Source organism: Ranitomeya imitator, chromosome 3, assembly GCF_032444005.1.
Source record: "Ranitomeya imitator isolate aRanImi1 chromosome 3, aRanImi1.pri, whole genome shotgun sequence".
Classification (NCBI taxonomy): domain Eukaryota; kingdom Metazoa; phylum Chordata; class Amphibia; order Anura; family Dendrobatidae; genus Ranitomeya; species Ranitomeya imitator.
Window position 1 is genome coordinate 241,801,001 of NC_091284.1, and position 6,000 is coordinate 241,807,000.

A 6,000-nucleotide genomic window follows, 5' to 3' on the forward strand; every position below is an offset into this window, starting at 1 on the left:
TGCAGTGTCCCGAAAGGATTCTAAGTTGCTAACTCTTGTTTCCATTCCACCACCTTTGTCTTGCAGTGAATAAGCCAGTCTGGTTTCCAGCCTATTGACACTTCTTGATTAAAAATATGATCTGTTTTTCAACTGACCGATGCACTACCAATGAATAAGTCAAGGCTCAAGTACCAGATAGCTCAATTTCAGTTATTTTGGGTATCACACGTAGTCAATCTTTGTTGATGCCACCCATCTGCTGGTTATTATTAACTCATCTTTCTGCCATCACAATGCATGCTCTGTCTTCAATGCTGAGCATTTATTTAGTCAATGTTCACATATGCATTTTATCCTGCATCTTAGTGCAACATCAAACCTGTTAACAACCACTATACAGATCATGGTGCCACCACTGTGTGCAACAACCAACAGTACTATGAAACTGTGAGCAGTACATCAATGCCCAGGACAATACAGCCTAGAGATCAAATTAGTGGAGTTTTCACATGAACTCCAAATATGATCGGTAGTATTCGGCGAGTATTCCAAAAACAATATTCAGTGCTGATTATAACTGGAACCAAATTTTGAAAAAAGCGCTCAACTCTATTTATGACGAACCTTACAATTGTACGTCACTGCTTACATTTCTAATAACATTTTTGCATTGTATACCAAAAGAGAAGAAATTGAATTGTAGCTGGTTATGTGTGAATATTCCTTTTACTATCATCGTCCAGACAAGTTTGATTTTTTAAAATAGGGATCAGCTTATGGATGCATTTTTAAGATGCGGAATCCTTGTGGATCACATTTTATAGTTGGTGAACTAACTAAGTCATACATGACACCATATGATGACGAAGATGTGCCAATCGTGTAACATAACGTTGTTGAGTCTCTGATAGAGAACTGTTCTTTGTTAGAGGATCATAAAAATGGATTGCTACCTGATATCATCTTTCTGATGTCTAATAGTATCAGTCTTTGGATGTACTCATGGTAGTGTTCTTGTTTTCCCAAGGATTTGTCTATTGGAAAAAATCCAAATGTCAGCGAACATTGTCTAGATGCACAAAAACATTGTCTAATTGACTTCTATTACACACAGAAGCCGCAACACAGATGTGAACAGATTTTATTGAAGAAACCTCCCAATGATAACAGTATAATCTCCAAAATGAATAAAAACTCAAAAGGCACTGTTCCAAATTATTAGGCACAGTAGAATTTCTAAACATTTGATATGTTTTAAAGAACTGAAAATGCTCATTTGTGGAATTTTCAGCATTAGGAGGTCACATTCACTGAACAAAAAAGCTATTTAACTCCAAAAAATCCTAACAGGCAAAGTTATATGTTAACATAAGACCCCGTCTTTGATATCACCTTCACAATTCTTGCATCCATTGAACTTGTGAGTTTTTGGAGAGTTTCTGCTTGTATTTATTTGCATGAAGTCAGAATAGCCGCCCAGAGCTGCTGTTTTGATGTGAACTGCCTCCCACCCTCTTAGATCTGTTGCTTGATGATACTTCAAAGGTTCTCTATAGGGTTGAGGTCAGGGGAAGATGGTGGCCACACCATGAGTTTATCTCCTTTGATGCCCATACCAGTCAATGACTCAGAGGTATTCTTTGCAGCATGAGATGGTGCATTGTCATGCGTGAAGATGATTTTGCTCCTGAAGGCATGTTTCTGCTCTTTATACCATGGAAGAAAGTTGTCAGTCAGAAATTCTATATACTTAGCAGAAGGGTTGAGCGAAACGGATCGTTCATTTTCAAAAGTCGCCGACTTTTGGCAAAGTCGGGTTTCATGAAACCCGACCCCTGTGTGGGGTCGGCCATGCGGTACGCGACTTTCGCGCCAAAGTCGCGTTTCAATTACGCTAAAAGCGTCATTTCTCAGCCAATGAAGGTGGACGCAGAGTGTGGGCAGCGTGATGACATAGGTCCTGGTCCCCACCATCTTAGAGAAGGGCATTGCAGTGATTGGCTTGCTGTCTGCGGCATCACAGGGGCTATAGAGAGGCGTTCCCGCTGACCGCCATCTTACTGCTGCTGATCTGAGCCTAGGGAGAGGTTGCTGCCGCTTCGTCAGAAGCAGGGATAGCGTTAGGCAGGGTCCATTAACCACCAAACCGCTTGTGCTGTAGCGATTTCCACTGTCCAACACCACCTTTTGTTTGCAGGGACAGTGGAAGCTACATTTTTTTTCCTCAGCGCTGTAGCTCATTGGGCTGCCCTAGAAGGCTCCCTGATAGCTGCATTGCTGTGTGTACGCCGCTGTGCAAACCAACTGCTTTTTTCAAAGCACAAATCCTGTTGTTCCTTCCTTTCTGCACAGCCATCTTTTTTGTTTGTCCACACTTTTTATTTAATTTGTGCATCAGTCCACTTCTTATTGCTGCCTGCCATACCTGGCTGAGATTACTGCAGGGAAATAGTAATTGTAGGACAGTCCCTTTTTTTTTTTTTTTTTTTTAATTCTCCCTAAAAAAATAAGTTGTGGGAGATTAAGATTGGCATTTCTGCTAGAGTGCCATCCCTGTGCGTGCCATCTCTCTCACATAGTGGGCCATAGAAAGCCTTTTTCTTTTTCTGTTTTTTTTTTTGGGGGGGGTTATAAATTCTCCCTGAAAAAAAAAACTGTGGGAGATTAAAATTGGCCTTTGGGCTTGTGTGCCAGTCCTGAGTGTGCCATCTCTCTCTCAAATAGTGGGCCATAGAAAGCCTATTTATTTATTTATTTTTTTTTATTTGGTTTCTAAATTCTCCCTGAAAAAATAACAAAAAAAGTGGGAGATTAATATTGGCCTTTCTGCTTGTGTGCCAGTCCTGACTCCTGGGTGTGCCATCTCTCTCTCTCAAACAGTGGGCCATAGAAAGCCTATTTTTTTTTTTTTTTTTTGTTTCTAAATTCTCCCTGAAAAAATCAATTTTTTTTATTTGGTTTCTAAATTCTCCCTGAAAAAATAAAAAAAAAACAGTGGGAGATTAATATTGGCCTTTCTGCTTGTGTGCCAGTCCTGACTCCTGGGTGTGCCATCTCTCTCTCTCAAATAGTGGGCCATAGAAAGCCTATTTTTTTTTATTTGGTTTCTAAATTCTCCCTGAAAAAATCAATTTTTTTAATTTGGTTTCTAAATTCTCCCTGAAAAAAAAAAAAAAAAAACAGTGGGAGATTAATATTGGCCTTTCTGCTTGTGTGCCAGTCCTGACTCCTGGGTGTGCCATCTCTCTCTCTCTCAAATAGTGGGCCATAGAAAGCCTATTTTTTTTTTTATTTGGTTTCTAAATTCTCTCTGAAAAAATCAATTTTTTTTATTTGGTTTCTAAATTCTCCCTGAAAAAAAAAAAAAACAGTGGGAGATTAATATTGACATTTGTGCTTGAGTGACAGTCCTGCGTGTGTGGCATCTCTCTCATTTGGTGCCACCGAAAACAGAGTGTGTAACATTGTGCCTGATTTTCCTTGTGGTCTCACCCACCTGTAAAGGGATATCTAAATCATACTGAAGTTATAGCTCACCGTGTAAGTTGTTTGACAGCAACAAATACTTTGGTTACGTTTTTAAAACAATGAGGAAGTCTGGTGGAAGAGGTCGTGGCCGTGGGCGTTCATTGTCAGCTGGTAATGATGGTAGTGGTAGTGGAGCATCACGTGGTCGTGGGAAAAAAAATATTGCACCTAAGTCTGGAGCCTTGGAGCCAGGTTCGTCGTCTGGCTACACAAGGCCTCGAACGCTCCCTTTTCTGGGAGTAGGAAAACCGCTTTTAAAGCCGGAGCAGCAAGAGCAAGTTTTGGCTTACCTTGCTGACTCTCTTTTGCCTCCTCTTTTGAAACTGGTAAATGTAAAAGCAGCGCGTCGTTAGTGGATGTTCACGGTCAGGGACAAGTCGCTTCCTTGACCTCTTCAGCAAAAACAACAACAGAGAAGGATGCAGCAGGCGACACAACGGGTTACTCCATGGAGCTCTTTACACATACCGTCCCTGGCTTAGAAAGTGAAACAGTTAACAGGCCATGCCCATTACAAGTTGAATCTGACATGGAGTGCACTGATGCACAGCCACAGCCAGACTACTATGCTGGTCCTTTGACTCAGACCACAACATTGCCCTCGCAGGGTACTGATCCAGAATCAGACCCTGATGAGACTATGTTGCCCCGTCACGAACGCTATACCACCGACTTACACGGTGACACAGACGAAGTTGCACACGAGCTAGAAGAGGAGGTTATAGATGACCCAGTTGTTGACCCCGATTGGCAGCCATTGGGGGAACAGGGTGCAGGCGGCAGTAGTTCTGAAGCGGAGGAGGAGGGGCCGCAGCAGGCATCAACATCGCAACAGGTTCCATCTGCCGGGCCCGTAGATGGGACAAAACGCGTGGCAAAGACAAAACCTGTTGGAGGACAGCGTGGCCATCCGGTTAAAGCTCAGTCTGCAATGCCTGAAAAGGGATCCGATGCTCGAAAGAGTGCAGTCTGGCATTTTTTTAAACAACATCCAATTGATCAGCGCAAAGTCATCTGTCAAAAATGTTCAACTACTTTAAGCAGAGGTCAGAATCTGAAAAGTCTCAATACAAGTTGCATGCATAGACATTTAACCACCATGCATTTGCAAGCCTAGACTAACTACCAAACGTCCCTTAAGGTTGTAGCACCCTCGGCCAATGAAGCTAGTCAGCAACGCTACATCCCTTCCGTCACTGTAAGGCCACCATTTTCCGCACCACCTGCAGTATCTGTGCAGGTTTCTTTGCCAGGCCAAAGCAGTCAGGGTCAGGGAATCACCAGTTTCGTAGTAGGAAACACTGCATCTAGGGCACCGGCGGAAACAATACCGTCTCCAACCGTCTCTCAGTCTGCCATGTCCACCGGCACACCCGCTAGTTCCACGATCTCCAGCTCTCCAGTCCAGCTCATCCTACATGAGACTCTGGTTGGAAAAAGGAAGTACTTATCCTCGCATCCGCGTACACAGGGTTTGAACGCCCACATAGCTAGACTAATCTCGTTATAGATGATGCCCTACCGGTTAGTTGAAAGTGAAGCTTTCAAATCCCTGATGGACTACGCTGAACCACGCTACGAGCTACCCAGTCGACACTTCTTTTCGAGAAAAGCCATCCCAGCCCTCCACCAGCATGTTAAAGAGCGCATCGTCCATGCACTCAGACAGTCTGTGAGTACAAAGGTGCACTTGACAACAGATGCATGGACCCGTAGGCATGGCCAGGGACGTTACGTGTCCATCACGGCACACTGAGTGAATGTGGTGGATGCAGGGTCCACAGGGGACATCAATTTCGGGACATTTCTGCCTAGCCCACGGTCTAGGAAACAGTTGGCTGTAGGCGTTCGCACCCCCTCCTCCTCCTCCTCGTCCTCATGCAGAAGCGAGAGCTCGTCCACAGACCGCAGTCGCCCAACCACTCCATCCGCAGCTGCCACTGTTGCACACCAGTTGTCCCATTATGGGGCAGCTACTGGAAAGCGCCAGCAGGCTGTATTGGCTATGAAGTGTTTGGGCGACAACAGACACACCGCGGAAGTTCTGTCCGAGTTCTTGCAGAAAGAAACGCACTCGTGGCTAGGCACAGTAGATCTTGAGGCAGGCAAGGTAGTGAGTGATAACGGAAGGAATTTCATGGCTGCCATCTCCCTTTCACAACTGAAACACATTCCTTGCCTGGCTCACACCTTAAACCTGGTGGTGCAGTGCTTCCTGAAAAGTTATCCGGGGTTATCCGACCTGCTCCTCAAAGTGCGCAGACTTTGCTCACATATCCGCCGTTCGCCCGTACACTCCAGCCGTATGCAGACCTATCAGCAGTCTTTGAACCTTCTCCAGTATCGCCTAATCATAGACGTTGCAACAAGGTGGAACTCAACACTGCACATGCTTCAGAGACTGTGCGAACAGAGGCGGGCTGTTATGTTTTTGTGGGAGGATACACATACACGGGCAGGCAGTAGGATGGTAGACATGGAGTTGTCAGG